Source organism: Arachis ipaensis, chromosome B03 (genome assembly GCF_000816755.2).
Source record: "Arachis ipaensis cultivar K30076 chromosome B03, Araip1.1, whole genome shotgun sequence".
Lineage (NCBI taxonomy): Eukaryota > Viridiplantae > Streptophyta > Magnoliopsida > Fabales > Fabaceae > Arachis > Arachis ipaensis.
Window position 1 is genome coordinate 74,275,712 of NC_029787.2, and position 9,601 is coordinate 74,285,312.

At 37.5% G+C, this 9,601-nt stretch overlaps 1 long non-coding RNA gene across 2 annotated transcripts; it reads right to left on the reverse strand.

Annotated features, from left to right (window-relative positions):
- LOC107633249 lies at positions 6,947-9,292 on the reverse strand. 2 transcript variants are annotated; one of them, XR_002359446.1, is made up of 4 exons: positions 9,146-9,292; positions 8,621-8,677; positions 7,352-7,443; positions 6,947-7,183 (listed from the first exon to the last, which is right to left on the reverse strand). It is a non-coding gene; the product is annotated as an uncharacterized LOC107633249 (long non-coding RNA). The 2 variants fall into 2 exon arrangements; XR_002359445.1 differs by having other exon boundaries at positions 7,313-7,443.

Consider the following 9,601-nt stretch of genomic DNA (forward strand, 5'->3'; position numbering starts at 1 on the left):
TTGGCAGAAAGGGGCATTTTTGCACGCAACTTGGTGCAGGAATGAGATATCCTTGAAACCTCAGGATATGTGGACCCCACAGGATCCCCACCTACCCCACCTCTCTCTCTCTTCTTCACCCATTCACCAATCACCTTAATACCTCTTCCCCAAAAACCCCTCACCTATCAAATCCCGCCATTCTCTTCACCACTCACATCCATCCTTCATAAAACCCCACCTACCTCACCATTCAAATTCAAACCACTTTCCCTCCCAAACCCACCCATGATGGCCGAACCATACCCTCCCTCTCCACTCCTATATAAACCCATCTTCACTCCTTCATTTTCACACAACCTAAACACTACTTCTCCCCCTTGGCCGAAACACAAAGCCCCCTCCATCTCCTCTATTTCTTCTTCTTCTACTCTCTTCTTTCTTCTTCGAAAAATGTAAGGTTGGCATTCAACTTGCCCATGATGCAAGGAGATGCACACCCATACACTAGAAGGGTCAACTTTGATCAAAGGTTGGACCAAGTCCTCATGGACATCTGTGAAGAGGGCGCCCAATGGGAGAGAGATTCAAGAGAGAAGCCGGTTCAACTAAGAAGGCATGACCTCAAGCCCGTGGCTAGGGGATGGTTAGAGTTCATCCAACGCTCGATCATTCCCACTAGCAACCGGTCTGAAGTTACTGTAGACCGGGCTATCATGATTCATAGCATCATGATTAGAGAGGAAGTAGAAGTTCATAAGGTTATATCCCAAAAACTCTACAAGGTGGCAGACAAGTCCTCTACTTTGGCAAGGTTAGCCTTCCCTCATCTCATTTGTCACCTTTGCAATTCGGTTGGAATTGACATAGAGGGAGACATTCTCATTGATGAGGACAAGCCCATTACTAAGAAAAGGATGGAGCAAATAAGAGAACCTCACCAAGAGCATGAGGAATTTCCTCATCATGAAATCCCTGAGATGCCTCAAGGGATGCAATTTCCTCCACAAAACTATTGGGAGCAAATCAACACGTCCCTAGGAAAATTAAGTTCTAATATGGGACAACTAAGGATGGAGCACCAAGAGCATTCCATCCTCCTCCATGAAATTAGAGAAGACCAAAGAACCATGAGAGAGGAGCAACAAAGGCAAGGAAGAGACATTGAGGAGCTCAAGCACTCCATAAGATCTTCAAGAGGAAGAACAAGCCGCCATCACTAAGGTGGACCCGTTCTTTAAATTCCTTGTCTTTATTTTCTGTTTTTCAAATTTTTATGCTTTATGTTTATTTATGTTTGTGTCTTTATTACATGATCATTAGTGTCTTAGTGTTTATGCCTTGAAGCTATGAAAATGAATCCATCACCTTTCTTAAATGAAAAATGTTTTTAATTGAAAAAGAAAAAGAAGTGCATGAATTTCAAATTTTAAAACAGTTTAGTTATTTTGATGTGGTGGCAATACTATTGTTTTTCTGAATGAATGCTTGAACAGTGCATATTTTTGGAATTTGTTGATTCATGAATGTTAAAATTGTTGGCTCTTGAAAGAATAATGGAAAAGGAGAAATGTTATTTGATAATCTAAAAAATCATAAAATTAATTCTTGAAGCAAGAAAAATCAGTGAAAAGCTTGAAGAAAAAATATATATGCGAAAAAAAAAATGAATGAAAAAAAAATGCGAAAAAAGGAAAAAAAAGGGAGAAAGAAAGAAAAAGAAAAGCAAGCAGAAAAAGCCAATACCCCTTTGAACCAAAAGGCAAGGGTGATAAAAAGGATCCAAGGCTTTGAGCATCAGTGGATAGGAGGGCTCACAGGAATAAAATCCTAGCCTAAGCGGCTAAACCAAGCTGTCCCTAACCATGTGCTTGTGGCGTGAAGGTGTCAAAGTGAAAACTTGAGACTGAGCGGTTAAAGTCGTGGTCCAAAGCAAAAAGAGTGTGCTTAAGAGCTCTGGACACCTCTAATTGGGGACTCTAGCAAAGCTGAGTCACAATCTGAAAAGGTTCACCCAGTTATGTGTATGTGGCATTTATGTATCCGGTGGTAATACTGGAAAACAAAATGCTTAGGGTCACGGCCAAGACTCATAAAGTAGCTGTGTTCAAGAATCAACATACTTAACTAGGAGAATCAATAACACTATCTGGATTCTGAGTTCCTATAGATGCCAATCATTCTGAACTTCAAGGGATAAAGTGAGATGCCAAAACTGTTCAGAAGCAAAAAGCTAAAAGCCCCGCTCATCTAATTAATACTGATCTTCATAGATGTTTTTGGAATTCATTGTACATTCTATTCTTTTTATCCTATATGATTTTCAGTTGCTTGGGGACAAGCAACAATTTAAGTTTGGTGTTGTGATGAGCGGATAATTTATACGCTTTTTGGCATTGTTTTTAGTATGTTTTTATTAGTTTTTAAATAAAAATCACTCTTCTGGACTTTACTACGAGTTTGTGTGTTTTTCTGTGATTTCAGGTATTTTTTGGCTGAAATTGAGGGACCTGAGCAAAAATCTGATTCAGAGGCTGAAAAAGGACTGCATATGCTGTTGGATTCTGACCTCCCTGCACTCGAAGTAGATTTTCTGGAGCAACAGAAGCCCAATTGGCACGTTCTTAATTGATTTGGAAAGTAGACATCCTGGGCTTTCCAGCAATATATAATAGTCCATACTTTGCCCAATATTTGATGGCCCAAACCGGCGTTCCAAGTCAGCTTAAGAATTCTGGCGTCAAAACGCCAGAACTGACACAAAAGCTGGAGTTAAACACCCAAACTGGCACAAAAGCTGGCGTTTAACTCCAAGAAAAGTCTCTACACATGAAAGCTTCAATGCTCAGCCCAAGAACACACCAAGTGGACCCGGAAGAAGATTTATGCATTAATTACTCATTTCTGTAACCCTAGGCTACTAGTTTTCTATAAATAGGACCTTTTGCTATTGTATTTTCATCTTTGGATGTTTAGTCCCTAGACCTTGGAGGCTGGCCATTCAGCCATGATTACACCATTATCACTTTTGTATTTTCAACGGTGGAGTTTCTACACACCATAGATTAAGGTGTGGAGCTCTGCTGTTCTTCATGAATTAATACAATTACTATTGTTTTTCTATTCAACTCAAGTCTATTTCTTCTCCAAGATATTCATTCATACCCAAGAACATGATGAATGTGATGATTATGTGACACTCATCACCATTCTCACCTATGAACGCGTGACTGACAACCACTTCCGTTCTACATGCAAACAAGCTTGAATGTGTATCTCTTGGGTTTCTAATCTAAGATTGGAACCTTCGTGGTATAGGCTAGAATTATTGGCGGCCATTCCTGAGATCCGGAACGTCTAAACCTTGTCTGTGGTATTCTGAGTAGGATCTGGGAAGGGATGACTGTGACGAGCTTCAAACTCGCGAGTGTTGGGCGTGTGACAGACGCAAAAGGATCAATGGATCCTATTCCAACATGATCGAGAACCGACAGATGATTAGCCATGCTGTGACAGCGTGCGTAGAACATTTTCACTGAGAGGACAGAAAATAGCCATTGACAACGGTGATGCCCAACATAAAGCTTTCCATGGAAAGGAGCATGAATGATTGGAAGAAGGCAATAGGAAAGCAGAGGTTCAAGAGGAACAAAGCATCTTCATACGCTTATCTGAAATTCCTACCAATGAATTACATAAGTATCTCTATCTCTATCTTTATTTTATGTTTTATTCATATTTTAATTATCCATTCTCCATAACCATTTGAATCCGCCTGACTGAGATTTACGAGATGACCATAGCTTGCTTCAAGCCGACAATCTCCGTGGGATCGACCCTTACTCGCGTAAGGTTTATTACTTGGACGACCCAGTGCACTTGCTGGTTAGTTGTGCGGAGTTGTGACAAAGTGTGATTCACGTTTGAGAGCTCCAAGTCCTTTGGCGCCATTGTTGATGATCACAATTTCGTGCACCAATAGGAGGGTTCATTTGGCTCATAAGGTGGTTGGTATGGTGGATACGGGTTAGGGTCATATGGAGGTGAATGGTGGTAGTTGGCTTGTGAGTGTGGTGGTTCAAAGTTGTGTTGAGGAGGTTCATAGGCATATGATGGGGGTCCATCATATCTATCATCTTGGTATGCCTCCTGGAATGGCTCTTGACTATAGTAATTTGGTGGATGTTGGTTGTGACGGAAGGGTCCACCATAACTATTGTCTTGATATGCATCGTGGAATGGTCTTTGTCTGTGGTACTGTGGAAGGTGTTATTGCCGGAAGGGTTGATCAGATCCTCGTGGCTCCTTCCATCTTTGATTGTTTTGACCTTGATGCATGTTCCTGTTATAATTTTCATTCCTTGCAACAACATTGGAACCAAACTCAAAGCGAGAGGGGTGAGAACTCATAATAGTAATTAAAAACGAAAATAAAAAACAAATTTTAAATTAAAAGGTTATTGAAATTTAAATTTGAAAATTTTTAAATTTGAATTTTTAAATTTTGAAATTTAAATTTTGAAAAAGTCAACAATATAAGATAAAAATTTGAAAAAGATTTAAATTTTGAAAAGGTTTGAAGAGCAATAACCTCTTAATTTACGAAAAAATAAAAATAAAAACAAAAATAAAAATAAATAAACAAGCAAAAAGCAAATATTTACAATAACCAATAATAAGGCACACGTTTGCAATTCCCCGGCGACGACGCCATTTTGAAGAACTGAAGATTGATGGTTTAGAAGTTATAGTAAACTCTCGTTGCAAGTATAGTTACTAAACCAAGCAATCAACCTTTCTTACAAAAGTTTTGGTTGTCACAAGTAACAAACCCCTTTAAAATTAATAACCGAAGTATTTAAACCTCGGGTCATCTTCTCAAGGAATTGCAGGGAAGTATGTTCTTATTATTGGTTATGAGTCTTGTAAATTGGGGTTTTGAAAATAAGGAACCAGTATGTTAAATGATAAGAAAAATAAAATAGTAATAATAAAATAAACTCTTGGCAAGGTATTAGAACTGGAAGTCCTATCCTTATCAATTGTAATGAGAATTGGATTTTAATTCCACTTTGTTAACCTCTAACTATGAAGGTAAATCAAGTAGATTAATTAGCTTAATCCTCATGTCCTACTCAATTCCTATGGAAAGACTAGAGTTATTGGAGCAACTCCCAATTTCAACCACTGCTTTATTTGACAGCTCAAGCGTTACCAATTACTTAACCAAAGCCAAAAGGAAGAAAATATCTAAATTAAATTAAAAGTATCAATATAAATAAAGCAAAGCGATCTTAAATCTGAAATACCTCAAATAATATTAATTAAGAAAATCATAACATGAATATAGCATAAGCCAAATTGAAAAGATAAATAATAATTAAAAGTATATAATAAAAGTAGAAAATAAATAAGAGGAACATTGAACCTGTGATGAAGAAGAAATAATCCTAAATCCTAAAACTAAATCCTAAGAGAGAGGAGAGAGCCTCTCTCTCTCTCTAAAAACTACATCTAAAACTAAAATTATGAATTTGAAAGCATATTCTGAATGGATGCATTCCCTCACTTTATAGCCTCTAATCTATGTGTTCTGGGCTGAAAATTGGGTCAAAAATAGCCCAGAAATCGCCCCCTGCGATTTCTGTTACGTTCAGGTCGCGGGAAAGTGACGCGGAGGCGTCGTCCACACGTCTGCGCGGATTGAAGTTTGCAGATCCGACGCGGGCGCGTCATTCACGCGTTCGCGTTGCCTAACTTCGGGGCAGCTATCGCAAATTATATATTAAATTGAAGCCCCGGATGTTAGCTTTCCAACGCAACTAGAACTGCATCGTTTGGATCTCTGTAGCTAAAGTTATAGCCGTTTGAGTGCAAAGAGGTCAGGCTGGACAGCTTAGTAATTTCTCCAACTTCTTGTATTCCTTCCACTTTTGCATGCTTCCTTTCCATCCTCTGAGCCATTCCTGCCCTGTAATCTCTAAAATCACTTAACACACATATCAAGGCATCTAATGGTAATAAGAGAGAATTTAAACATAGGGAACTTAAGGCCAAAGAAGCATGTTTTCAATCAAAGCACATAATTAGGAAGGCAAATGTAAAACCATGCAAATAGTATGAATAAGTGGGTAAAGAATTGATAAAAACCACTCAGTTGAGCACAAGATAAACCATAAAATAGTGATTTATCAGTGCTTCAAAGGTGCTTGGAGAGGCTATTCATCCAAAGGCACAAGTGAAAGTTAACAAGAGGATGATAGAGAAACCAAAGTGTGGGATCCGAGCATACAACTCTACAACCAACAATCTTGGATCCCAATGTTTGCCTGAGGTTGCTTGAGAGCTTGATGTACTTCGTTTGGGATCTGGGAGGATTTTTGAGGAGCAAACATGGTTGGCAACTCAAGGATGAGTGGAAGCATAAGCCACCTTGACATAAGCTCCAATGATAAGTCCAACTTGAGGACTTAAAACCAAAGTGCTAGGTGGGAGCTACAAGAAAACAAGCTTTTTGCTACACTTTTAAAGGATGGCGAAAAGTCAAAAAAAGCATAGCAATAGCTTTTAGCGATGCTTTTTGAGCTACCGGCACGCTTTTGAAAGGGTCACAACTGCAATGGTGCCGGTTGCTCTATCGCCACGCTTTATTTTTTGTCACGCTTTAAAAGATCGCCACGCTTTAAAAGCGTGGCCATATGTGCCAATATGGCTACGCTTTTAAAGTGTGCCAACAGCAAGATATGGCTATGCTTTAAAAGCGTGCCAATAGAGAGACATATGGCTACGTTTTAAAAACGTGCCAATAACAAGACATATGGCTACGCTTTTAAAATGTCCCGATAACAAGATATAGCCACGCTTTTTAAGTTGTGTTGCTAGATACAAACTTATTACCACGCTTTTAAAGCGTGGCTATAGCTGAATCAAATTAAAAAAAAAATCTGATAAAATCCTACATGGGAGCACTCAAATTTATGTTCCTTCATTCAATACTTGGTAAAAGCCTACAACAATGTCATCTGTATACATGCAACAGCTGCGTACATGAAATTTACAAACATTAACAAAAATGAATTTCTAAGAGAATTAAGTATTATACAAGACACAAATTTTACAAACTCTGACTCTAATGGCTTTACTTTCTTTAGATGTTTCCTTCACTCCTCAGTTCTATTACCTAGTTGACCAAAGTCATTAGCCCCTGAAGAATATCATAAGAAGAGTGTTAGACTCTTATCACTTCTATATTTTTTGAACATTTAAAGTAGTGACCAGACATTGCAAATAGCAAACCAACATTGTGATAGTGTGAACCAAACAATGCAGTGACCAGAATTTGTTCTCCAAAATAATGCCCTAACACTTCTACATGAGTTCTTTTGGGAAAGTTCATATAAACTCTGCTTCCAAAGTAGTCCCACTTTCTTTGTATGCATGAACACATACATAGCTACATTATACCTGCCACAAGTATCGCATCAAAATCCAGAGGGAAGCAAAATAACTATTTCGTAATCATGATCTATATTTTTAATTTCACAAAGTTAACAATTTTGTAAAAGTTTAATTTTGTTCATAAAATTGCTCATTTATAAAATATAAATGTGTTCACCTTGCTCGGATTTCATTTCTCCCCCTGGAACTTGTGCAACATCATTTGAATGTTTGTCTACTTTATCTTGAAGTTCATGTTCATCTACGCCATGAATCAGCCCAGTTCTGCGAAAGTCATAGTCTAGGTAAGATAAGTGAAGCTGATACAACAAGTCCAATTCACTAAATAATGCCACTTCGAGTAATCACAAGGAACTTTAAAGGAATCATCAGTCAGATTTGATATCAAATAAATAGCACACCTTTCTTGAATTCTCAAATAAATATCATTCTGTAAATCGTTCAACACATCGGCGTAAGGGCATGCAAATTCTTTGAATGCCCCACAACATTCTTTGGGTGGATAATTGGGTCCTTTGCATTTGCTTGTGATTATTGTGTGATTCACGAACTCGAAATTCACAGAACAACCTGTAGATTCAGGGGAAAACCAGTATCATGAGAACATCTTGGCCCAGATTCCATATATATTTTAATAGCAAGTAGTAACATTTGCAATGAGTTTGCAAACAAACCAAGACAAAATTGGCAACTATAAAATCATGATTCATGAGGCGATACTAGATGAAAGACATAAGAAAGTGATTAAGACACATGCCATGTGGTAGCACTTTCCACTTGCCTTGTACATTTGATAATTGATATCACCAAACTCTAACCTTTCAGGATTTAGCATACACAAAACAGTTCAAATGTCACGGTAAAACCAAATTGCAACATGCTGAAAATCCTCTACAGATTAGAGACATAGGTAATGCACTAGATTTGCATGAAGTGATGAAAATATACTAAGACATCCTATAAAGATGGATATCTCAAATCAGTAATCAACAAAATTGAAGTAGTTTAATAGCAATCATTATTCAACTATTCATAAGTATTTGTGCTGTTTGTATATACAAGAGCTTATCAGAAATGGCAGATCGAGTCACATTTGAAGTTAGAGTTATCTCTAAACGAATAATGAAAATCCTCATACAGAGCAGACTGATCTGAACAATAAAAGGAAAAGGAAATTGCAAACCTCTTTTAGCCTGAAGAAGATGGCGAGCCGAATGCGCCTGAGAATCAAAAATTGTGTCTGTAATTAGAAAACCCAAACGTTAGAAGAAGAAAAAAAAGGGAGTCAACAGGAGCTTGAAAAAGAGAAGGGAAATGCAGGATCTAATAAAATGCAGCTAACTAACATCATCCCTAAACAAGAAAATGCAGGATCATAAAATTTGCATTAAGGACAGCATCTGCAGCCAGTGGCTAGCAATATCTAATGCTAGCAAGGACAAGAAGATTAAGCTAGGCCTTTACACAAATTCAGCACAAAAGTCAGGTTTACATGCCCATGCTTAAATGACAGCAAATTATGAACAATTAAAAGGAGAAAAATCTTACTTGTAAACTTGGGAAAGAACAAGAAGTAGACAAGTAGTGCTAATTCTGATATTAAGAAAGCCACATTAATTCAAAGAACACAAAAATCAAATAATGTAAAGAACTATAAGTTTAACAACGCATTCTTTGGCTTGCAGAAACAGAAAGAGATAGAGATAACCTGTCTGTAACCATGTCCAGAACAGCTACGAAGGTCGACACTGAATCAAGAAAACCAGGTTAATATTTATTTATCAAATAGACTAGTTACCTTTTTAAACTAAACAAGTTAGTATAGAGGAAATGATGTCCCATTCTGTGGTCAAGACTTGCCACAAATCCCCTAAGTCTGAACCCAATATATTTTTAAAACTTCGTCTAGTCTTACCAGTTCAGCAAACTTTACTAGAAAGAGATAATGTGTACATAACACTCGTCAAAGAATTATATAAACAGATAGAATAAAATTGGTATGACCTCTACAAGAAAGCTTATACCTTGATTGAATTTGCGAGTGGCCCAACCATCCACAGCATCACATACGAAAGAATAACCAATACTGCAAGCTTTTCAGGTTCATAATAATTAGTATCACAATTCATAATATCATCATCTCTTCCTAGAGAAATTAGAATAT